Genomic DNA, 27,036 nt, shown 5'->3' on the forward strand with positions numbered 1-27,036 from the left:
ATTTTATGCACCTCAATGAGGTCTCCTCTCAGCCTCCTCTATTCCAATGAGAACAAACCCAGCCTATCCAATCTGTCCTCATAGCTAAGATTCTCCATTCCAGGCAGCATCCTCGTAAATCTCCTCTGCACCCTCTCTAGTACAATCACGTCCTTCCTATAATATGGTGACCAGAACTGCACACAGTACTTCAGCTGTCTTCCCAGCATCGAAGCACTGACCACACTCGACCAGTTCCATTGGGCGGGCCACATTGTTCGTATGCCTGACACAAGACTCCCAAAGCAAGTGCTCTACTCGGAACTCCTACACGGCAAGCGAGCCCCAGGTGAGCAGAGGAAACATTTCAAGGACACCCTCAAAGCCTCCTTGATAAAATGCAACATCCCCACTGGGAGTCCCTGGCCAAAGACCGCCCTAAGTGGAGGAAGAGCATCCGGGAGGGCGCTGAGCACCTCGAGTCTCATCGCCGAGAGCATGCAGAAAGCGGAAGGAGCATGCGGCAAACCAGTCTTCCCACCCACCCTTTCCTTCAACGACTGTCCCACCTGTGACAGAGACTGTAATTCTCGTATTGGACTGTTCAGTCACCTAAGAACTCATTTTTAGAGTGGAAGCAAGTCTTCCTCGATTTCGAGGGACTGCCTATGATGATGAACCAGAGTATTATACATTTTAAGCATAATCTCCTGGCTCTTGTATTCTATGCCTCAGCAAATAAAGGCAAGCAATCCGTATGTCTTCTTAACCACCTTATCCACCTGGCTTGCTACTTTCAGGGATCTGTGGACAACTCCAAGGTCCCTTTGTTCATCTACACTTTTAAGTGGCCTACCGTTTAATGTGTATACCCTTTCCTTATTAGCCCTCCCCAAGTGCATTACCTCACACTTCTCTGAATTAAATTCCATTTGCCGCTGTTCTGCCCACCTGAACAGAAGATTGATATCCTCCTGCAGTCCATGACTTTCCTCTTCATTATCAACCACACAGCCAATTTTAGTCATCTGCAAACTTCTTAATCATACTCCCTATATTCAAATCTAGATCATTGATGTATACCACAAAAAGCAAGGGACCCAGTACTGAGCCCTGTGGAATCCCACTGGAAACATCCTTCCAAGTCACAAAAGCATCCATCAACCATTACCCTTTACTTCCTACCTCTAAACCAATTTTGGATCCAACTTGCCACTTTGCCCTGGATCCCATGGGCTTTAACCTTCATGACCAGCCTACCATGTGGGACCTTATCAAAAGCTTTGCTAAAGTCCATATACACTACATCATATGCACTACCGTCATCAACCCTCCTGGTTACCTCCTCAAAAAATTCAATCGGGTTCGTCAAACACAATCTTCCCTTAACAAATCCGTGCTGTCTGTCCCTGATTAATCCTTGGCTTTCTAAATGTAGATTTATCCTGTTTTTCAGGATTTTTTCCAATAATTTTTACTGAGGGGAGGCTGACAGGTCTGTAATTACTCAGCCTATCCCTTCCCTTTGATAACCTAGATCTTCCAATAGATGATAATATCTGGTCAAAGTGAATGGCAGTTGGAACATTTTTTATGATGGTATATATTGCCTGGTGTTGGAGATACTGCCAGTTCAAAGCTTCTTTTCAGTGCATTCCCTGACCCTGAATTATTATTTGTTCTCCAACCTGACCACATCAACATTGAAGGCACACCTTTCAGCCATTATGCCCCCTCATTCCGCAATTCTCTTTCAAAACCATTTTTCCTAATTATCTCTGTCTGCCTTCAAAAGGCAGCTGAAACGTTGAACTCTTTCACTGTGCCTTCGTTCCCAAATTCCTTCACTCCCTGCTTGGTGTATATCTCTCACTTCTACAGGGCGTTTTTTTACACGAGGAAAACCACATTTCATTTTACGGCTTTATTCATGGCGGGGCAGTAAGTATAGCGGCCTCTAAAAGTTTGCGCCTCTGACTGGAAAATTTGTTACAAACACAGCTAGATTGAATGGGGAGCGCTACATCAGGCGTTCCACACCTATGCTCGGCCACTCCAACCGTAAACCTCCGCGTAAAAATTCAAGGTTTTATGCGCATGCACAGTTCCAGGAAAATGGAGGAGCAGGAAAGTTGCCATGGAGCACGCTGCTTCTCAACCACAGCCGCTGAAACATTATTAGAGGCTGTAGAGAGAAGGTGGCATGTCTTGTGGTGAATCACAATCCCAGCCCTTTTTGGACTATCCCGGATCAGGCACACCTCTCAGGTGTTCACTCTCAACTTAAGGTTGAGGTAGCCAAATCCTAAAGACACTGAATGGGTCTGAAGGTCTGGTCTACCTCTCCCCAAAGGAAAGGGACAACCCGAGAATGTTACCATCTTCCAGATCGCAATTTTTAGCACGTTTCAGCCAGATTATAATATCCTGGATATTGTGATGGTCCCGGGGTCTCTCCTCAGTAATGTACCTTTTCACCAAAAGAGTGTACGGTTCACGAGTTAGTGATACAGAAGACTATGAGACAATTCTAAAATTTACAGAGATTTATTAAAGAACTGATCTCCAATTTACACCTGGTGAGACAGTCAATTGCAACGTTAACAGTAAAAAAAGGTAAAAAAAAATACAATCTTATTTCTGGTAGAGAATCTACCTTTTAAACTAAATTTCGTTACAGTATTACAGTTCTTAAAATCGTTTAAGCAGGATATCCATCAATTATCAAGGTAGCATTTACTTTAAATCCCTGACTAATAGAAGACTATAGAGCTGGCACGATTCCTCTGCTTTGCTCTGATAGTTGAGAGACGCTTTAGCGAGTCTAAGCGAGTCTGAAAAATCTCATCCGTGCTCTCAATATTGATACGTTTCCCGGTTGTTTTTCATTCTAGCTGCAAGCATTTCTTGTTGATCAAATTAATCAACGCTAGTTATATTTTAGCTGACTTTTGCATCCAACTAACCATTGTGTCAACATATGTCTATTGTGAGGTTACCATCTATGGCCAAAGGGGAGATGACATTTGTTTAGAGCGGTGGGCACTTAACTGTTGTTACAACATGTGTCCCATTTTAAGAAGTTATAAAATAACTATCCAGGGTCACAAGAATTGGTCTTGTTTATGCGATAGGAACCTCAAATTAGTCCATTCAGCTGAACTAACTATTGTTCCAATTGTGTCGATTGTAAAATTACCAAGCTACGGTCAAAGGGAAGATGCCCTTTGTTTACGTGGTAGGCACTCCAAATTAGTCAATTCAGCAGACTACTGTTTCAACAATTGTCTTATTTTAAGAAGTTATAAAGTAACTATCCAGGGTCAGTCCTTCAAGGCTAGAATTCCTTCATAGTCTTGCATCTTCCTGTAGGAAGGAGGCCCGTTCCCAAAGTTTTTCAGAGGCTTTGGAGGGAGGTGGCACAAGATGTTTCAGCAAGAGACACGATGGGGCAAACTGCGACAGAATGTCGCAAGTGGTTTAATGACCTCACGAGGGTCGTCAGAGTGATGCACCCCTGCCATGAGCTCAAGATCACTGTCTCACACAATGTGACGTCTTTGCCGAACATGCCCCTTCTCTCTGTGTTCCAGCCCATGGTGTGGGTTGGTAATGCCACCTGAAAGGTGGAGGCCCAGTTCACCAGCCATGCCCTGCGCATGCAAGCGTCATGCACCCTCTTGTTCCCTAATCAATCTCACCCTTCCTCGCACTACCATTTGACTCTTCATATGCGTTTTCCAAACGTCACCCTGAACCGCAATGTGAGGTTGCTCTCAGCTCATCCCACCCTTCCCACAAGCTCTGTGTGCAGACACGCAGATTGCATCTTTACACTTCCAGACAGTGGCAGCTACTCTACTATGGAAGACAGGGGGGCTCGGCGCTCTGTGCAGGGACTGGGCAGCTCCTCTGTATCCTTGGCTGCCAGTGGTGGTGTTCGCTCCCAGGTCAGGGGGTCATCGGCCAAGGATAAAGAGGAGCAGCCCAGCCCCAGCAGGGAGCAGTGCGAGCAGCTCAGAGAGGGTGACAAAAGCGAAGAGGGCGACTACATTCGACATCACTGGAACTCAGGGAGTGGATTGGTGGGGTGTCATGAAGTGAGGCCGAGCCCAGAGGAGGGGTGGGGACCCTGGAGGAGTCAGAGGTCAGGGCCCCAGAGGAGACGGAGTTTGGAGGTCGGGGCCCAGGAGGACTCAGAGGTCAGGTCCCAGGAGGAGTCGGAGACCGAGTCCAGGAGGAGTCAGAGGTCGGAGGTCAGAGCCCAGGAGCAGTCGGAGGTCGGAGGTCAGAGCCCAGGAGGAGTCAGAGGTCGGAGGTCAGAGCCCAGGAGGAGTCGGTGGTTGGAGGTCAGGACGCATGAGAAACATAGAAACATAGAACATAGAAACATAGAAAATAGGTGCAGGAGTAGGCCATTCGGCCCTTCTAGCCTGCACCGCCATTCAATGAGTTCATGGCTGAACATTCAACTTCAGTACCCCATTCCTGCTTTCTCGCCATACCCCTTGATCCCCCTAGCAGTAAGGACCTCATCTAACTCCTTTTTGAATATATTTAGTGAATTGGCCTCAACAACTTTCTGTGGTAGAGAATTCCACAGGTTCACCACTCTCTGGGTGAAGAAGTTCCTCCGCATCTCGGTCCTAAATGGCTTACCCCTTATCCTTAGACTGTGACCCCTGGTTCTGGACTTCCCCAACATTGGGAACATTCTTCCTGCATCTAACCTGTCTAACCCCGTCAGAATTTTATATGTTTCTATGAGGAGTCGGAGGTCAGGGCCCAGGAGGAGTCAGAGCTCGGGTCCCAGGAGGAGTCGGAGGTCAGGCCCAGGAGGAGTTGGAGGTTGGAGCCCAGGAGGAGTCGGAGGTTGGAGGTCGGGGCCCAGGAGGAGTCAGAGGTTGGGGCCCAGGAGGAGTCGCAGGCCGAGCCCAGGAGGAGTCGGAGTTGGAGGTCGGGGCCCAGGAGGAGTCAGAGGTCGGGGCCCAGGAGGAGTCGGAGATCGGGGCCCAGGAGGAGTCAGAGCTTGGGGCCCAGGAGGAGTCAGAGGTCGGGGCCCAGGAGGAATCGCAGGTTGGAGATCGGGGCCCAGGAGGAGTCAGAGGTCGGGGCCCAGGAGGAGTCAGAGGTCGGGGCCCAGGAGGAGTCAGAGCTTGGGGCCTAGGAGGAGTCAGAGGTTGGGGCCCAGGAGGAGTCAGAGGTCGGGGCCCAGGAGGAGTCAGAGGTCGGGGCCCAGGTGGAGTCAGAGGTGGGGGCCCAAGAGGAGTCAGAGGTCGGGGCCCAGGAGGAGTCGGAGGCCGAGCCCAGGAGGAGTCGGAGGTCGGGGCCCAGGTGGAGTCAGAGGTCAGAGGTCAGGGTGCAGGAGGAGTCGGAGGCTGAGCCCAGGAGGAGTCAGAGGTCGGGGCCCAGGAGGAGTCAGAGGTCGGGGCCCAGGAGGAGTCAGAGGTCAGGGCCCAGGAGGAGTCAGAGGTCGGAGGTCAGAGCCCAGGAGGAGTTGGAGGGCGGGGCCCAGAGCGGGAGGAGAGGAGGTCGGGACCCAAAGCGAAGGTCAGAAAGCCAGGAGCGGCGAGGTCAATGACAAGGAGTGGCCCAGGAAAGGAACAGCATGGGCCAACAGCGAGGTGCCACGAGGACTACACTGTGAATCTCAAGGAGAGAGTTCCTGTGGAAAGGAGGAAGGAGGACAATAGGAGTATGCATGTGTGTACGAACTAGGCTAACAAGGGAAATTAAGGACAGTGTTAAAGCCAAGGAAGAGGCATATAATTTGGCTAGAAAAAGCAACAAACCTGAAGACTGGGAGAAATTTTGAATTCAACAGAGGAAGACTAAGGGTTTAGTTCAGAGGGGGGAAATAGAGTACAAGAGGAAGGTTGCAGGGAACATAAAAACTGACTGCAAAAACTTCTATAAATATGTGAAGAGAAAAAGATTAGTGAAGACAAACGTAGGTCCCTTGCAGTCGGATTCAGATGAATTTATAATGGGGAACAAAGAAATGGCAGACCAATTAAACAAATACTTCGGTTCTGTCTTCACAAAAGAAGACACAAATAACCTTCCGAATGTTCTAGGGGACAGTAGGTCTAGTGACAAGGAGGAACGGAAGGATATCCTTATTAGGCGGGAAATTGTGTTAGAGAAATTGATGGGATTGAAGTACGATAAATCCCCGGGACCTGATAGTCTGCATCCCAGAGTACTTAAGGAAGTGGCCCTAGAAATAGTGGATGCATTGGTGATCATTTTCCAATGGTCTATCAACTCTGGATCAGTTCCTATGGACTGGAGGGTAGCTAATGTAACACCATTTTTTTAAAAAGGAGGGAGAGAGAAAACGTGTAATTATAGACCGGTTAGCCTGACATCAGTAGTGAAAATGTTGGACTCAATCATTAAGGATGAAATAGCAGCGCATTTGGAAAGCAGTGACAAGGTTGGACCAAGTCAGCATGGATTTATGAAAGGGAAATCATGTTTGACGAATCTTCTGGAAATTTTTGAGAATGTAACTAGCAGAGTGGACAAGGGAGAACCAGTGGATGTGGTGTATTTGGACTTTCAAAAGGCTTTTGACAAGATCCCACACAAGAAATTGGTGTGCAAAATCAAATTGCATGGTATTGGAGGTAATGTACTGACGTGGATAGAGAACTGGTTGGCAGACAGGAAGCAGAGAGTCGGGATAAACGGGTCCTTTTCAGAATGGCAGGCAGTGACTAGTGGAGTGCCGCAGGGCTCAGTGCTGGGACCCCAGCTCTTTACAATATACATTAACGATTTAGATGAAGGAATTGAGTGTAATATCTCCAAGTTTGCAGATGACACTAAACTGGGTGGCAGTGTGGGCTTTGAGGAGGACGCTAAGAGGCTGCAGGGTGACTTGGACAGGTCAGATGAGTGGGCAAATACATGGCAGATGCAGTATAATGTGGATAAATGTGAGGTTATCCATTTTGGGGGCAAAAACACGAAGGCAGAATATTATCTGAATGGCGGCAGATTAGGAAAAGGGGAGGTGCAACGAGACCTGGGTGTCATGGTTCATCAGTCACTGAAAGTGGACATGCAGGTACAGCAGGTGGTGAAGAAGGCAAATGGTATGTTGGCCTTCATAGCTAGGGGATTTGAGTATAAGAGCAGAGAGGTCTTATTGCAGTTGTACAGGGCCTTAGTGAGGCCTCACCTGGAATATTGTGTTCAGTTTTGGTCTCCTAATCTGAGGAAGGACATTCTTGCTATTGAGGGAGTGCAGCGAAGGTTCACCAGACTGATTCCCGGACTGGCTGGACTGTCATATGAGGAGAGATTGGATCAACTGGGCCTTTATTCACTGGAGTTTAGAAGGATGAGAGGGGATCTCATACAAACGTATAAGATTCTGATGGGACTGGATAGGTTAGATGCGGGAAGAATGTTCCCGATGTTGGGGAAGTCCAGAACCAGGGGACATAGTCTTAGGATAAGAAGTAGGCCATTTAGGACTGAGATGAGGAGAAACTTCTTCACTCAGAGAGTTGTTAACCTGTGGAATTCTCTACCACAGAGAGATGTTGATGCCAGTTCATTGGATATATTCAAGAGGGAGTTAAATATGGCCCTTACGGCTAAGGGGATCAAGGGGTATGGAGAGAAAGCAGGAAAGGGGGACTGAGGGAATGATTAGCCATGATCTTATTGAATGGTGGTACAGGCTCGAAGGGCCGAATGGCCTATTCCTGCACCTATTTTCTATGTTTATATGTTTCTATACAGCAGAGCCTGGTCTCCAATCATATAAGAGCAGGGAAGTCTTACTGTAGTTGCACAGGGCCTTGGTGAGGCCTCACCTGGAATATTGTGTTCAGTTTTGGTCTCCTAATCTGAGGAAGGACATTCTTGCTATTGAGGGAGTGCAGCAAAGGTTCACCAGACTGATTCCCAGAATGGCTGAACTGACATATCAGGAGAGACTGGATCGATTGGGCCTGTATTCACTGGAGTTTAGAAGGATGAGAGGGGATCTCATAGAAACATATAAAATTCTGACAGGATTGGACAGGTTAGATGCAGGAAGAATGTTCCCGATGTTGGGGAAGTCCAGAACCAGAGGACACAGTCTAAGGATAAGGGGTAAGCCATTTTGGACTGAGATGAGGAGAAACTTCTTCACTCAGAGAATTGTTAACCCGTGGAATATCCTACCGCAGAGAGTTGTTGATGCCAGTTCGTTGGATATATTCAAGAGGGAGTTAGATATGGCCCTTACGGCTAAAGGGATGAAAGGGTAATGATAGCGGTGCGGCGTTCCAGTCTGTTGCTGTTGGGGTTGTCCATGAGGGTGCTGACATTCCAGGTCCCGAACTTCATCTTAAAGCGTGGAAGATAACTGTGCATGAATTCTTTTAACGTGGAGTGGCCGTTGCACACCAGCTACCACACGGGCTTGACGGAGCAAGGTATGGAGAGAAAGCAGGAAAGGGGTACTGAGGTGAATGATCAGCCATGATCTTATTGAATGGTGGTGCAGGCTCGAAGGGCCAAATGGCCTACTCCTGCACCTATTTTCTATGTTTCTATGTTTCTATGTTTATCCCCTTGCCATTGGATTAAGACCTTGCTCCGTCAAGCCCGTGTGGTGGCTGGTGTGCAACAGCCACCCCACGTTAAAAGAATTCATGCACAGTTATCTTCCACACTTTAAGATGAAGTTCGGGACCTGGAATGTCAGGACCCTCATGGACAACCCCTATAGCAACAGACTGGAACACCGCACCGCTATCATTACGCGGGAACTCAGGCGCTTCGACACAGACATTGTTGTCCTGAGCGAGACCCGGCGGGCAGGTGAAGGCCAGCTCAAAGAACAAGGTGGTGGCTAAACCTTCTTCTGGAAAGACAAACCAAAAGCAGAACGCTGCCTCCATGGGATAGGCTTCGCTGTAAAAAACGAGCTAGTGGGTTGTCTCAGAGACTGCCCCTGCGGGATAAACAAACGCCTCATGACCCTTCGGCTCACTCCAGCCCGGAACCAGTGCCCTACGGTCATCAGTGCGTACGCCCCAACACTGGAAGCTACAGTTGAGTCCAAGGAGAAATTCTACTCCAGCCTTGAACAATCCTTGTCCCGAGTCCCAACGGGTGCCAAGCTGATCCTCCTTGGCAACTTCAACGCCAGAGTTGGAAAGGACACTGAACTCTGGGGAGGTGTGATCAGCAGAGAGGGGGTAGGGAAAATCAACTCCAATGGCACCAGTCTCCTGATGAAATGTTTCGAACACAGCTTCATCATAACTAATACCGTGTTCCGTCAGAAGGACAAATATAAAGCCTCATGGCAACACCCTCGCTCCAAGCACTGGCATCTGCTAGACTACATCAACGTCCGAGCGAAGGACCGCAAAGACGTGTGCATCACGCGCGCCATGAGAGGAGCTGACAACTGCTGGATGGATCATCGCTTAATTTACTCTGTCATCACCATCAACATTCCCCAAAACAGCGATGGCAGCAGAAACAATGCCGCAAGAAAATCAACGCCGGAGCACTCATTGATCCTGCTAAGAAAGTCCTATTCAGCCAGTGCCTCGCTACCAACCCGATGACTCCCAGTGACCCAGAGATGCAAAGAGTCCACAGTGCCTGGTCTGCCCTCAAGGCTTCCATAATTAGCACCTGTGAAGAGACGCTCGGTCACTCGACCAGGAAACACCAAGACTGGTTCAACACGAATGACCAGGAGATCCAGGAGCTAATAAGCTGCAAGCGCAAGGTATTCCTGGACTGGAAACAGCAACACAGCTCGAGGGCAGGAAAGCAGCTCTACAGACATCTGAAGGCTGAGGTCCAACAGAAAACCCGTGACCTAAATAATAGATGGTGGGTGGAGAAAGCACAAGAAATCTAGCAGCTAGCCAACAGCCACAACGTGTGAGGATTCTTTAGCGCAGTCAAGACGACCTACGGCCCAAGCACCCAAGGCTTTACACCACTGCTTGCCAAGAACGGAGAGGTGCTCATCAAGGACAGAGAGGTAGTCAGACTCTGTCTTCAACGTGAGTGTCCTCGATTCCACCCCACAGCATGCCACCCACCACCATCTCAGCACAACCCAGCCCTGTACGAGGTTGAAAAGGCCATCCGACAACTGAAGAACAACAAGGCACCAGGAGCAGATGGAATCCCTGCCAAAGTACTAAAACATGGAAGAGAAGCACTACTGGCACGGGATTCATGACCTCATCTCTCTTATCTGGAAGGAGGAGATCATGCCAGGAGATCTCAAAAAACGCTGTAATCGTGACTATCTTCAAGAAAGATGACAAGTCCGACTGGTAACTACAGAGGAGTTTCCCTGCTGTCGACCACCGGGAAAGTCATCGCAAGAATCCTCCTCAATTGCCTTCTCCCTGTGGCTGAAGAGCTCCTCCCAGAGTCGCAATGCGGATTGCCCACTAAAGGGCACAGTGGACATGATCTTCACCGCGCGGCAACTACAAGAGAAATGCAGGGAACAACACCAACCCTTGTACATGGCCTTCTTTGACCTCACAAAAGCCTTCAACACTGTCAACCATGAGGTATTATGGAGTGTCCTCCTCAGATTCGGCTGCCCTCAGAGGCTTTCCACCATCCTCCACCTGCGCCACGATGACATGCAAGGCGTGGTCCTGACCAACAGATCCACCACAGACCCATTCCACGTTCGGACCGGGGTCAAGCAGGGTTGTGACATCGCACCAACGCTCTTCTCGATCTTCCTGCAATGCTCCATCTCACCCTCAGCAAGCTCCCGACTGGAGTGGAGCTAAATTACAGGATGAATGAGAACCTGTTCAACCTCTGCCACCTCCAGGCCAGATCCAAGGTCGTCCCATCCTCCGTCATCAAATTACAGTACACAGAACTCCAAGCCATCGTCAACACCTTCACCGAGGCGTACGAGAGCATGGGCCTTACCCTAAACATCTGTAAGACAAAAGTCCTCTACCAACCTGGCCCCGCAGTACAGCACTGCCGCCCCCCCCCCTCCCCCCCGGTTATCAAGATCCACGATGAGGCCTTGGACAATGTGGACCATTTTCCATACCTCGGGAGTCTACTGTCAACAAGGGCAGGCATCGACGACGAGGTCCAACACCGCCTTCAGTTTCCCAGTGCAGCCTTCGATCACCTGAAGAAGAGAGTGTTTGAAGTCCAGGACCTCAAATCCAGCACCAAGCTCATGATCTACAGAGCAGTAGTGATAACCATCCTCCTATAAGGCTCAGAGATATGGACTATGTACAGCAGGCACCTCAAAACACTGGAGAAGTACCACCAACATTGCTTCCGCAAGATCCCACAAATCCATTGGCAGGATAGACGCACCAACATCAGTGTTCTCGCTCAGGCCAACATCCCCAGCATCGAAGCATTGACCACGCTCGATCAGCTCAGTTGGACAGACTACATCATCCACCTGACTGACACGAGATTTCCAAAACAAACGCTCTACTAGGAACTCCAACACAGCAAGCGAGCCTCAGGTGGGCAGAGGAAAGGCTTCAAGGACACCCTCAAAGCCTCCTTGAAAAAGTGCAACATCCCCATCGACACCTGGGAATCCCTGACCCACGACCGTCCGAAGTGGAGGAGAAGCATCCAGAAAGGCGCTGAACACCTCGAGTCTCTTCGCCAAGAGCAAGCTGAAGCCAAGCGTCGACAGCAGAAGGAGCGCGCGACACCCCAGGCACCTCACCCACCCGTCCCTCCAACCACCGTCTGCCCCACCTGTGACAGAGACTGTAGGTCCTGCATTGGACTCTTCAGTCACCTTAGAACTCAGCTTCAGCATGGAAGCATGTCATCCTTTGCTCCGAGGGACTGCCTAAGAAGATAGACTATGAAAGGAACATGTGCCCTATGATGAGCTGCACACTCACTCATATCTTCTTCTTTTTCTTATTGTAGGTGAAATTGGTGTACAATGGCCGGTAGTAGCAGCAGGGGACCGGAGGTGGAGAGCCTGATCAGGACCTCACTGAGGTGGAGCAGCGAGTGTCGGCCCTCCTGGGCACCCAGTTGGCGTGGTTACGGGCAGCGAGGCAGAGCCCCCTGTGGATAGTGATGTTATGTAAATGGCGTTAGCGATTTATGTGAGTTCCCTGACCCCTGATATCAAGTGGCCTACCTCCTTTACAGATACATGTCCAATGCCACCTTCCTCTTATCTCCCTGGCCCCCTCCTCTGCTGCTAACCACACGTCTGTTGCTTTGCGATTACAGGTGATCAGCCACAAGTGCAGCAGCCTGCCCCTGAACCATCAACATCAGGCGACGGGGGAGATGATGAGGGAGGGGACGACAGTGAGATAACTGAGCAGGATACTCCATCAGTCCCACTGAGTGGGGACACCACAGTCAGGAGGAGCCTGAAATCATGGGTTTTGAAGAGCCTGAGGCTCCTGGCCCCAGTGGCCTACATCAACACCCTGCCGGAGTGGAAGCTCGGAGGCCAATTCCCCGGAGGGTGAGTCGGCCATGGAGACCCATTTAGAGACAGGCAGATGAAGACCTGGACTTGGAGCCTATGTTCAGCGAGACCACACAAATGCACCACGACCTCATGGGTGCATTGGAGAAGGTCCCGCAGAACATAGACGCACTTAGAAACATAGAAACATAGAAAATAGGTGCAGGAGCAGGCCATTCAGCCCTTCTAGCCTGCACCGCCATTCAACGAGTTCATGGCTGAACATGAAACTTCAGTACCCACTTCCTGCTTTCACGCCATACCCCTTGATCCCCCGAGTAGTAAGGACTTCATCTAACTCCCTTTTGAATATATTTAGTGAATTGGCCTCAACTACTTCCCGTGGTAGAGAATTCCACGGTTCACCACTCTCTGGGTGAAGAAGTTTCTCCTTATCTCGGTCCTAAATGGCTTACCTCTTATCCTTAGACTGTGACCCCTGGTTCTGGACTTCCCCAACATTGGGAACATTCTTCCTGCATCCAACCTGTCCAAACCCGTCAGAATTTTAAACGTTTCTATGAGGTCCCCTCTCACTCTTCTGAACTCCAGTGAATACAAGCCCAGTTGATTCAGTCTTTCTTGATAGGTCAGTCCCACCATCCCGGGAATCAGTCTGGTGAATCTTCGCTGCACTCCCTCAACAGCAAGTATGTCCTTCCTCAAGTTAGGAGACCAAAACTGTACACAATACTCCAGGTGTGGCCTCACCAAGGCCCTGTACAACTGTAGCAACACCTCCCTGCCCCTGTACTCAAATCCCCTCGCTATGAAGGCCAACATGCCATTTGCTTTCTTAACCGCCTGCTGTACCTGCATGCCAACCTTCAATGACTGATGTACCATGACACCCAGGTCTCGTTGCACCTTCCCTTTTCCTAATCTGTCACCATTCAGATAATAGTCTGTCTCTCTGTTTTTACCACCAAAGTGGATAACCTCACATTTATCCACATTATACTTCATCTGCCATGCATTTGCCCACTCACCTAACCTATCCAAGTCACTCTGTAGCCTCATAGCATCCTCCTCGCAGCTCACACTGCCACCCAACTTAGTGTCATCCGCAAATTTGGAGATACTACATTTAATCCCTTCGTCTAAATCATTAATGTATAATGTAAACAGCTGGGGCCCCAGCACAGAACCCTGCGGTACCCCACTAGTCACTGCCTGCCATTCCGAAAAGTACCCATTTACTCCTACTCTTTGCTTCCTGTCTGACAACCAGTTCTCAATCCACGTCAGCACACTACCCCCAATCCCATGTGCTTTAACTTTGCACATTAATCTCCTGTGTGGGACCTTGTCGAAAGCCTTCTGAAAGTCCAAATATACCACATCAACTGGTACTCCTTTGTCCACTTTATTGGAAACATCCTCAAAAAATTCCAGAAGATTTGTCAAGCATGATCTCCCTTTTACAAATCCATGCTGACTTGGACCTATCATGTCACCATTTTCCAAATGCGCTGCTATGACATCCTTAATAATTGATTCCATCATTTTACCCACTACTGAGGTCAGGCTGACCGGTCTATAATTCCCTGCTTTCTCTCTCCCTCCTTTTTTAAAAAGTGGGGTTACATTGGCTACCCTCCACTCGATAGGAACTGATCCAGAGTCAATGGAATGTTGGAAAATGACTGTCAATGCATCCGCTATTTCCAAGGCCACCTCCTTAAGTACTCTGGGATGCAGTCCATCAGGCCCTGGGGATTTATCGGCCTTCAATCCCATCAATTTCCCCAACACAATTTCCCGACTAATAAAGATTTCCCTCAGTTCCTCCTCCTTAATAGACCCTCTGACCACTTTTATATCCGGAAGGTTGTTTGTGTCCTCCTTAGTGAATACTGAACCAAAGTACTTGTTCAATTGGTCTGCCATTTCTTTGTTCCCCGTTATGACTTCCCCTGATTCTGACTGCAGGGGACCTACGTTTGTCTTTACTAACCTCTTTCTCTTTACATACCTATAGAAACTTTTGCAATCCGCCTTAATGTTCCCTGCAAGCTTCTTCTCGTACTCCATTTTCCCTACCCTAATCAAACCCTTTGTCCTCCTCTGCTGAGTTCTAAATTTCTCCCAGTCCCCAGGTTCGCTGCTATTTCTGGCCAATTTGTATGCCACTTTCTTGGCTTTAATACTATCCCTGATTTCCCTAGATAGCCACGGTTGAGCCACCTTCCCTTTTTTATTTTTACGCCAGACAGGAATGTACAATTGTTGTAATTCATCCATGCGTTCTCTAAATGTCTGCCATTGCCCATCCACAGTCAACCCCTTAAGTATCATTAGCCAATCTATCTTAGCCAATTCATGCCTCATACCTTCAAAGTTACCCTTCTTTAAGTTCTGGACCATGATCTCTGAATTAACTGTTTCATTCTCCATCCTAATGCAGAATTCCACCATATTATGGTCACTCTTCCCCAAGGGGCCTCGCACAATGAGATTGCTAATTAATCCTCTCTCATTACACAACACCCAGTCTAAGATGGCCTCCCCCCTAGTTGGTTCCTCGACATATTGGTCTAGAAAACCATCCCTTATGCATTCCAGGAAATCCTCCTCCACCGTATTGCTTCCAGTTTGGCTAGCCCAATCTATGTGCATATTAAAGTCACCCATTATAACTGCTGCACCTTTATTGCATGCACTCCTAATTTCCTGTTTGATGCCCTCCCCAACATCACTACTACTGTTTGGAGGTCTGTACACAACTCCCACTAACGATTTTTGCCCTTTAGTGTTCTGCAGCTCTACCCATATAGATTCCACATCATCCAAGCTAATGTCTTTCCTAACTATTGCATTAATCTCCTCTTTAACCAGCAATGCTACCCCACCTCCTTTTCCTTTTATTCTATCCTTCCTGAATGTTGAATACCCCTGGATGTTGAGTTCCCAGCCCTGATCATCCTGGAGCCACGTCTCCGTAATCCCAATCACATCATATTTGTTAACATCTATTTGCACAATTAATTCATCCACCTTATTGCGGATACTCCTTGCATTAAGACACAAAGCCTTCAGGCTTGTTTTTTTAACACCCTTTGTCCTTTTAGAATTTTGCTGTACAGTGGCCCTTTTTGTTCTTTGCCTTGGTTTTCTCTGCCCTCCACTTTTCCTCATCTCCTTTCTGTCTTTTGCTTTTGCCTCCTTTTTGTCTCCCTCTGTCTCCCTGTATAGGTTCCCATCCCCCTGCAATATTAGTTTAACTCCTCCCCAACAGCACTAGCAAACACTCCCCCTAGGACATTGGTTCCGGACCTGCCCAGGTGCAGACCGTCCGGTTTGTACTGGTCCCACCTCCCCCAGAACCGGTTCCAATGCCCCAAGAATTTGAATCCCTCCCTGCTGCACCACTGCTCAAGCCATGTATTCATCTGCGCTATCCTGCGATTCCTACTCTGACTAGCACGTGGCACTGGTAGCAATCCCGAGATTACTACTTTTGAGGTCCTACTTTTTAATTTAGCTCCTAGCTCCTTAAATTCTTTTCGTAGGACCTCATCCCTTTTTTTACCTATGTCGTTGGTACCAATGTGCACCACGACAACTGGCTGTTCTCCCTCCCATTTCAGAATGTCCTGCACCCGCTCCGAGACATCCTTGACCCTTGCACCAGGGAGGCAACATACCATCCTGGAGTCTCGGTTGCGTCCGCAGAAACGCCTATCTATTCCCCTCACCATCGAATCCCCTATCACTATCGCGCTCCCACTCTTTTTCCTGCCCTCCTTTGCAGCAGAGCCACCTACGGTGCCATGAACTTGGCTGCTGCTGCCCTCCCCTGATGAGTCATCCTCCCCAACAGTACTCAAAGCAGTGTATCTGTTTTGCAGGGGGATGACCACAGGGGACTCCTGCACTATCTTTCTTGCACTGCTCTTCCTGTTGGTCTTCCATTCCCTATCTGGCTGTGGACCCTTCTCCTGCGGTAAGACCAACTCACTACACGTGATACTCACGTCATTCTCAGCATCTTGCTGTGAGTGTGGCAGAAGCCACCTCAAGCATTGCCAGTGCCTCTCATCGATCCCATCCTTGGCCACTCACAGAGGGAGATGGGCCCAACGAGTGACAGTGCAGTCCTAGAGGGGATGGCACGTGCCATCGTTGACATGGCAGCAGCTATCGCATCATAGGCCTAGGCCACGCAAGAACTCCCTGATGTAATGCCGTCAGTGATTGCTGGCATGGACTCGCAGAGCGCTGCATTTCAGGCTCAGTGTGATCTGAGTCAGTCGCAGAGTGATGCCATGCAAATACTGACTGCTGCCATCCTCTCTGTGTTCCCCACAGTTCAACGGGGAAGTGACGGTGCTGAAGCAGGTCAGCAAGTTGTGCTCACAAATCTTGATCCGGATGCTGACGCTCTGCCACAGGTGAGTGACAGTGGGCCGCAGGAAATGGAAGGTGCTGTCCTTCCTCAAGATGACAGTATTCCGGCTCCCACCACTGCCACTCCATCTGCACCCGAGCCATCCCAGACTGCTGCCGCCGATGCTGAGGTGGTGCAGACCACAGCCAGGCCTTCCAGGCCCAGAGCTGGTCCAGGGCATCCTGCTAGGCCAACTGTACTGTCTGCTCCACACACACAGCAGCCCTCAAGCAGCCTTGTTGAAAGCACTAAGGCCACATTGAGGAGGAGCTCTAGGTGTGGGAGGGGCGTAAAGGCGAGAGGTGGGAAATGTCAGACAAAGTCTGAGTGAGAACTTTGCCCACCATGGACAGATGTACTCCCAATGTCAATAATGGCTGTAAATATGTTGTTGCATTGTTTGACGCAACCTATTGTTGTGAGTGTGTGCGCCTAATATGCCACATGAATGCTGCGGTGAGATGATTAATGGAAGGGGCCTTTGTCCAGACATTGTTTAAGTTCATTGTGTTTGATGGTCTCTCAATGGGATGTTGGGTTATTGTTTTGTTACTTGCTGGGAGCTGGGTTTTAGTTGTGTTTTTGAGACAACCACGTTAGTGTCGTGATTGTCTCAAAAACACAACTAAAACCCCCAGCCCCGAAATAAAATGTTACTTTGACCATTTCACAGTGGCATCTTGAGTATGATTATGGACTTTAACGGAGATGTGCAATTATGGTGGCACATAGCGCGGTCAGTATTAGTTACATCCCTCAGCTTCCTCCATTCAAGACAGCCCGTTGCATTATGAGCCGCTGACGTGTGGCTGTTGCGCCGACAGCATTGCCACGCTGCCGCCACTGTGGATGGTGCTCCGCCTGGTGTGGCTGGCCATTTGGTGCCTCGCCAGGCTCCTGTTCCTCGTTCTCCTCCTCCCGCTATGAGGCTGCAGGTCTGCCTGTGGGAGATGGCATATCTCTCTCAGCACTTCCTGTTGGAAGCGCATCCTTCGCTCACACTGCTCTTCAGAGAGGTGGAGGTATGAGCGTTGCTGCCTGTAAACTTGTGGGGGGTAAGACCTTCTGTTCAGACGTCCACTGCCTCTCCTCATTCATGACCCTGGATGGCCAACAGCCCTTCAATCTTCACAATGCCTAACCAAAGCATGGAGTAGGTGACGCTGGCGAACTAGTAATGCACCCATTACATTCTTTCACTCAACTTGTTAGAACCCCGTCATTGCAGATCGTTCTTCAGATTTAAAGTCAGGGGTTGACGCAGCGACCTGAGCGGAAACGTTGTGCTCAATGTGCCTCTGATTTAGGATCCTCCCCCATCACTTTAAATAGGCTGCCGATAGTGCCAATGGAGTGTGGAACTGCCTGCTTTTTCTGCCATGATATGGGGCCGATGCGAAATGAGCCATATCCACCCAATTTAGCGACCGGGGCGCTAGCGGGACATTGCTCGACAACTGACATCACGATTGGTCAAATCAAACCGCACAGGGTAGCCTTGGGAAGGAATTCATAGAATACATACGGGATTATTTCTTAGAACAGTATGTTACAGAACCTACAAGGGAGCAAGCTATCTTAGATCTGGTCCTGTGTAATGAGACAGGAATAATAAATGATCTCCTAGTAAAAGATCCTCTCGGAATGAGTGATCACAGTATGGTTGAATTTGTAATACAGATTGAGGGTGAGGAAGTAGTGTCTCAAACGAGCGTACTATGCTTAAACAAAGGGGACTACAGTGGGATGAGGGCAGAGTTGGCTAAAGTAGACTTGAAACACAGACTAAACAGTGGCACAATTGAGGAACAGTGGAGGACTTTTAAGGAGCTCTTTCATAGTGCTCAACAAAAATATATTCCAGTAAAAAAGAAGGGCGGTAAGAGAAGGGATAACCAACCATGGATAACCAAGGGAATAAAGGAGAGTATCAAATTAAAAACCAATGCGTATAAGGTGGCCAAGGTTAGTGGGAAACTAGAAGATTGAGAACATTTTAAACGACAGCAAAGAATGACTAAGAAAGCAATAAAGAAAGGAAAGATAGATTACGAAAGTAAACTTGCACAAAACATAAAAACAGATAGTAAAAGCTTTTGACGATATATAAAACGGAAAAGAGTGACTAAAGTAAATGTTGGTCCCTTAGAAGATGAGAAGGGGGATTTAATAATGGGAAATGTGGAAATGGCTGAGATCTTAAATAATTATTTTGCTTCGGTCTTCACAGTGGAAGACACAAAAACCATGCCAAAAATTGCTGGTCACGGGAATGTGGGAAGGGAGGACCTTGAGATAATCATTATCTCTAGGGGGTAGTGCTGGACAGGCTAATGGGATTCAAGGTAGACAAGTCCCCTGGTCCTGATGAAATGCATCCCAGGGTATTAAAAGAGATGGCGGAAGTTATAGCAGATGCATTCATTATAATCTACCAAAATTCTCTGGACTCTGGGGAGGTACCAGTGGATTGGAAAGCAGCTAATGTAACGCCTCTGTTTAAAAAAGGGGGCAGACAAAAGGCAGGTAACTATAGGCCGGTTAGTTTAACATCTGTAGTGGGGAAAATGCTTGAAGCTATCATTAAGGAAGAAATAGTGGGACATCTAGATAGGAATAGTGCAATCAAGCAGACGCAACATGGATTCATGAAGGGGAAATCATGTTTAACTAATTTACTGGAATTCTTTGAGGATATAACGAGCATGGTGGATAGAGGTGTACCGATGGATGTGGTGTATTTAGATTTCCAAAAGGCATTCGATAAGGTGCCACACAAAAGGTTACCGCAGAAGATAAAGATACGTGGAGTCAGAGGAAATGTATTAGCATGGATATAGAATTGGCTGGCTAACAGAAAGCAGAGAGTCGGGATAAATGGGTCCTTTTCGGGTTGGAAATCGGTGGTTAGTGGTGTGCCACAACTGATTACAATATACATAGATGACCTGGAAGAGGGGATAGAGTGTAGTGTAACAAAATTTGCAGATGATACAAAGATTAGTGGGAAAGCGGGTTGTGTAGAGGACACAGAGAGGCTGCAAAGAGATTTAGATAGGTTAAGCGAATGGGCTAAGGTTTGGCAGATGGAATACAATGTTGGAAAATGTGAGGTCATCCACCTTGAAAAAAAAACTTAAGGAAGGATATACTAGCTTTGGAGGGGGTACAGAGACGATTCACTAGGCTGATTCCGGAGATGAGAGGGTTACCTTATGATGATAGATTGAGTAGACTGGGTCTTTACTCGTTGGAGTTCAGAAGGATGAGGGGTGATCTTATAGAAACATTTAAAATATTGAAAGGGATAGACAAGATAGAGGCAGAGAGGTTGTTTCCACTGGTCGGGGAGACTAGAACTAGGGGGCACAGCCTCAAAATACGGGGGAGCCAATTTAAAACCGAGTTGAGAAGGAATTTCTTCTCCCAGAGGGTTGCGAATCTGTGGAATTCTCTGCCCAAGGAAGTAGTTGAGGCTAGCTCATTAAATGTATTCAAATCACAGATAGATAGATTTTTAACCAATAAGGGAATTAAGGGTTACGGGAGCGGGCGGGTAAGTGGAGCTGAGTCCACGGCCAGATCAGCCATGATCTTGTTGAATGGCGGAGCAGGCTCGAGGGGCTAGAAGGCCTCCTCCTGTTCCTAATTCTTATGTTCTTATGTTCTTATGATCTGAATGAAACTGCAGAGCGAGGCAATACCGGTTGGGCTGGCGCAAAACTCACACCAAATCTCCTGGCGGGGCTGCTGGAAGCTGGCTGCCCAGGTGGTAAGCAATTCGGCACGCATTATCGCCCCTCCGGAGTAGTAACATAGGCGCTAGATAACTGAATTTCCAGCCCCTATTGTTGCTCTATGAATTACCTACTTGTTAGACCCCCCAGCATTGGGACCCAATTAAACCAATAATTATAGGCAAGGTTCCAAAAAGCTGCCCCAGTTACAGTTTAGAAACTTAAACAGCATTACAAATGTGAGATACAAATGCTAATTGAAACTGGATGCAAACCACCCATCCCTTCCCTCAATGACTATCTGTCCCACCTGTGACAGTCTGTGACTCTCGTATTGGACTGTTCAGCCACCAAAGAACTTGCTTCAGGAGTGGAAGCGATTCCGAGAGACGGCCTATGATGATGAGACTAGTACAGAAATGTACTAAGATGTCTCGATATTGTATCATTGTGTTTCTCTGGTTTTCTTGTACACTTCTGAACTTCATATATTTGCCAGGTGTAAGGTGTGACATGCTGTATTGATCCGACAAGCTTTTTACTCACAAATTTTCTTTGTCAATTCTCTTGATTCCCCTTTACCCCTGCAGGCATTGACTCTTTGCTGGATATAGTTTCACAATTGTCCTCTAGTACCTACATGTGGCCATTATTTATGTGTGTGTCTAGTTAGTCAGAGTTGACAGGGTACTCAACCACGGCCAAGGCTGACCTTGTCTTGATGTTATAAATGTGCTTTCGACCACATATCCACGCTGTCACTACGACTGCCTATTTCCACCTCCGTAACCTCGCCCGACTCCAGCTCATCTGCTGCTGAAACCCCCATCCATGCCTTTGTTACCTCTAGCCTTGACTATTTCAATGCACCCCTGGCCGGCCTCCCATTTTCTACTATCTGTAAACTTGAGGTCATCCAAAACTCTGTTGCCCATGTCCTAACTCGCACCAAGTCCCATTCACCCATCACCCCTGTGCTCGCAGACCTACGTTGGCTCCCGGTTAAGCAAGACCTCGATTTTAAAATTCTCCCCTCCATGGCCTTCCCCTTCCCATCTCTGTAATCTCCTCCAGCCCTACAACCCTCCAAAATATCTGCATTCCTCCAATTTTGGCTTCTTGAATATATCCCGTTGTCGTGCTGAAGGCCTGTGTCCCAGAGTTCACTGCGCCTCTAACCAATCTGTGCCAGTACAGCTACAACACTAGCACCTAACGGACAATGTGGAAAATTGCCCAAGTATGTCCTGCGCACAAAAAGCAGGACAAATCCAATCTAGCCAATTACCGCCCCATCAGCCGACTCTCGATGATCAGCAATGTGATGGAAGGTGTTGTCGACAGTGCTATCAAGGAAAGTTTACTCACCAATAACCTGCTCACTGATGCTCACTTTTGGTTCTGCCAGAACGACTTGGCTCCAGGCCTCATTGCAACCTTGGTCCAAACATGGATCCAAGAGTTGAATTCCAGAGGTCAGGTGAAAGCGACTTCGTTGACATCAAGGCAGCATTTGATTGAGTTTAACAGCAAGGAGCCCTAGTCAAACTGAAGTGCATGGAAATCAGGGGATAACTCTCCAGTGGCTGGAGTCACACATAGCACAACGAGAGGTGGTTGTGGTTGTTGAAGTCCAATCATCTCAGCCCCAGGATGTCGCTGCAGGAGTTCCTCAAGACAGTGTCCGAGGCAATATTCCTTTTAAGCTGCGCGCACGCGCAGCCACGCAGTAATCTGCAAGGTACCACGCAGGCTGCTCATAAGTTTTCCATTGGCAATCCACGCATGTGCAGAAATTTAAAGGGGCCACGCACAACACAGACCAGCTTAGAGGGAACATCGGTCCTAGACCCAACTATCTTCAGATACTTTAATGATGACCTTCCCTCCATCATAAAGGTCAGAAGTAAGGCTGTTTTGTAATGATATCACAGCTTTCAGTTCCATTTGCAATTCCTCAGATAATGGAGCCGTCCATGCCCACATGCAGACAACATCCAGTCTTGGGCTGATAATCGGCAAGTAACATTCACACCACACAAGTGTCAAGCAATGACCATTTCCAACAAGCGACAGTCTCACCACTGCCCTTTCACATTCAACAGCATTACCATTGAGTCCCCCAGCATCAACATCCTGGGGGTCACCATTGACCCGAAACGGAACAGGACCAGCCATCTAAATCCTGTAGCTACAATAGCAGGTCAGAGGCTGGGTATTCTGTGGCAAATTGCTCACCTCCTGACTCTCCAAAGTTTCTGTACCACCCACAACGCACAACTCAGGAGTGTGATGGAATACTGTCCACTTGCTTGGATGGTTCATCATCATCATAGGCAGTCCCTCGGAATCGAGGAAGACTTGTTTCCACTCTATAAATGAGTCCTTAGGTGGCTGAACAGTCCAATAAGAGAACCACAGTCCCTGTCACAGGTGGGACAGATAGTCGTTGAGGGAAGGGGTGGGTGGGACAGGTTTGCCGCACCCTCTTTCCGCTGCCTGCGCTTGATAACTGCATGCTCTCGGCGATGAGACTCGAGGTGCTCAGCGCCCTCCCGGATGCAATTCCTCCACTTAGGGCAGTCTTTGGCCAGGGACACCCAGGTGTCAGTGGGGATGTTGCACTTTATCAGGGAGGCTTTGAAGGTGTCCTTGTAACATTTCCTCTGCCCACCTTTGGCTCGTTTGCCGTGAAGGAGTTCCGAGTAGAGCACTTGCTTTGGGAGTCTCGTGTCTGGCATGCGGACAATGTGGCCTGCCCAGCGGAGCTGATCAAGCATGGTCAGTGCTTCAATGCTGGGGATGTTGGCCGGGTCGAGGATGTGAATGTTGGTGCGCTTGTCCTCCCAGGGGATTTGTAGGATCTTGCGGAGACATCATTGGTGGTATTTCTCCAGCAACTTTATGTATCTACTATATATGATACATGTCTCTGAGCCATACCGGAGGGCAGGTATTACTACAGCCCTGTAGACCATGAGCTTGGTGGCAAATTTGAGGGCCTGGTCCAACTCAGTCAACAAGCTCCCCGCTGGAGTGGAACTAAATTACAGAACCAGTGGGAACCTGTTCAACCTTCGCCGTCTCCAGGCCAGGTCCAAGACCACCACAACCTCTGTCGTCGAGCTACAGTACGCGGATGATGCCTGCGTCTGCGCATATACAGAGGCTGAACTGCAGGACATAGTTAACGTATTTACTGAAGCATACGAAAGAATGGGCCTTACGCTAAACATCCATAAGACAAAGGTCTTCCACTAGCCTGTCCTCACCACACAACACTGCCCCACAGTCATCAAGATCCATGACATGGCCCTGGACAACGTGGACCATTTCCCATACCTCGAGAACCTCTTAGCAACAAGAGCAGACATTGACATTGAGATTCAACACCGCCTCCAGTGTGCCAGTGCTGCCTAAGGAAAAGAGTGTTCAAAGACCTGGATGGATAGAGCTCCAACAACACTCAAGAAGCTCGACACTATTCAGGACAAAGCAATCTGCTTGATCCACTGGCTTAAAAATCCACTCCCTCCTCATCAAAGTATTGTAGCAACAGTGTGTACTATCGAGAAGACGCACTGCAGCGACTCGCCAAGGTTTATTTGACAGCACCTCCAAAATACGCAACCTACACTGTGTAGAAGGGCTAGGGCAGTAAATGCATGGGAACACCATCATCTCAAGTTCCCCTCCAAGACAATCACCAGCCTGACATGGACGTATATCACAGTTCCACCATTGTCGCTGGTTCAAAATCCAGGAACCCCACCCCCGCCCCCCCCCCAACCACCGCCCCACAACCTAACAGCACTGTGGGAGTACCTTCACCACATGAACTGCAGCAGTTCAAGAATAAAGCCTATCACCACCTTCTCAAGGGCAACTAGGGATGGGCAATAAATGCTGGCCTTGCCAGCAACATCTACATTCTGAGAATGAATTGCCAGCAATTACTTCTCTTCTTGGTCTCAAACTGTCCCGCTGGGCTACATTAAATTTCTAGCTTATTCCTCCCTCTTTACTCATCCACATGCTGCTGCTTGGTGGAAACATCTATGCTGCAGGATTTGCTGATGACACCCAACGTTACCTCTCCACGACCTCTCTAGACCACATCAGACTGTCAGACTGTCTAACTGACATCTAGTAGTGGAATACAACTTTCCTCAGGAAGGCCGAATCCATCATGTCCAGGCACCGCCATACATAGAGCTGCGTTGCCATGGTTTCCATCCCCCTATCTGACCATTTGTTGAGGCTGAATCAGACCATTGAAAACCTTGACATCCTGTTAAAACCCAAGCTGAGCTTCAAACCCTGAATCCTAACCATCATCAAGGCTACCTAATTTTAGCTGATCAGCAATGCCCACCTCTGCTCCTAGCTGAGACTCTCCACACTGTGACTCTTATTCATGGCTTTTTTACCCAATGGGCTCCTTTCTAGTCTCGCATCTTCCACAAACTCCAACTCATCCTCAATAACTCGCCTTAGACCCTATCACTCATCAACCCCATTCTCACTGTGCTCCCTGCCCTAGTGTATCTTCAAATCCCTTCACATCCTGATACACCCTTTCTCTAAAATCTCCTCCAGCCTTATATCTTCCCTACATCTTTGGTCCTCTAACTCTGACTTTTTTGCATTCCTCTATGTAAGTGTAGATATACCAGGTAGAATTGTCATAGTAAGCTTTTCTTATTATAAAGCAGAAGCACACACATATTAAGGTTTAATTCTGTAGTAGTAGCAAAAATTACGAGGTACATTAGACACGGGGCCAAAATTTATCCCCGCCGAAAATGGGTCGCACCTATCGTTTTTCTTCTGTTTTGACCGCTGCAATAGATGCAGCAGCCTATCTTGTGAAAGTCAATTCTTTGGCATTTTTTTTCGAGCGGGGCGGAAGTCAGTCATAATGGGGTCGGAAGTGGGGGCGGGAGTTGAGTGTCCGCCGCTGTCAGTCATCAGTGCCGGGCTGGTGACATCATCACACTGGTGCATTAACACGTCTCCCCCCTTCAGTTAAAGGGGAGAGCTGCTGTGAGCGCTGCAGCTTTTCAAGTTAGGTCCACAGGGTCACCGGGGAAGGTTTCGGCCAGGCCAAGAGGGGGGGGGGTGGTGCCAGGCTGCCTGTTGGCGGGCCGGCCGAACCCGGGGCCATAATTGTCGGGCTGACCCGGCAGTCTGCTGATAATAAAAAAAGAGATGGCGGCCGCGGCAGTGCGCCCTCCCCTTTAATGGCAGCCGTACCGCCATTTTACACAAACTGCAAACACTCTGCACCGACAGTCGACAGATTTTGTAAGGTGAATTTTGCTTGCGGGGCAGGACATCAGCGGTGCGCGCTTTGATGATGCACTTAGGAGGGTCCGGAAGCAGCGGGGCGGAAGTGCGAACCGCTGCAAAAACCGCCGGAGAGAATTTCGCGAGCATCAGCTATTCGGCTACAATTTGGCGGCATTCGAAACCGCTGTGTGGCTGCTGCATTCTGACGGTAACAGGCTTTATCGGGAGGCTGAATTTCCGATCCATTATCTCAGTAACCATTTGTGGGATCACCAGTGAATTTAGAGATGGTAAAATGTGTATATGTCATGTATCTTACATTATTATATATAACTGTATCCTAACATGCTATACATGACTGTAATAAGATATGACCTGCAACCACCAGCATACCTTACCACCAGGGGTGCACTTGCAAGAGACAGGTATATAAGGACAGGTCTCAGGCAAGTGCAGCATTCCAGAGCTGTGAAATAAAGGTGCAGGTCCAGAGTGACCTTGACTTCACTACATGCCTTGTGTGAATCTGTACTGAGGGGACAGGACTTTACAGTGGTGACGGGTTACAGGATTACAGAATCCACAGAATGGCGGACAACGGAGCAGATGAAAAGTACAATGCGGGAGACAATTGGGAGGACTTTATAGAAAGGCTCCAACAAAGCTTTGTAACCAAAGACTGGTTAGGCGACGATAAGGCAGACAAGAGAAGAGCCCATCTCTTGACCAGCTGTGGCTCGAAAACATACGCTTTAATGAAGGATCTGTTGGCACCCGAGAAACCAGCAAGCAAGTCGTTTGAAGAATTGAGCACACTGGTAAGAGACCACCTGAAGCCAGCGAGCAGCCTACACATGGCCAGACACAGGTTCTACAACTACAGACGCTGTGTGGGCCAGAGCATACGCAACTTCGTGGCGGAACTTCGGAGGTTGGCTAGCTTATGTGAGTTCTCCGATGAACTGAGGAGAGAAATGCTGAGAGACTTTTTCATTGAAGGAATAGCCACGCAGGCATATTCCGAAAGCTCATAGAGACCAAGAACCTAACCTTAGAGGCAGCAGCACTGGTTGCACAGACATTCTTGGTAGGGGAAGAAGAAACGAGGTTGATTTACAATGCAGGTACGACAACTAACGAAA

This window comes from Pristiophorus japonicus, chromosome 8 (genome assembly GCF_044704955.1).
Source record: "Pristiophorus japonicus isolate sPriJap1 chromosome 8, sPriJap1.hap1, whole genome shotgun sequence".
Classification (NCBI taxonomy): domain Eukaryota; kingdom Metazoa; phylum Chordata; class Chondrichthyes; family Pristiophoridae; genus Pristiophorus; species Pristiophorus japonicus.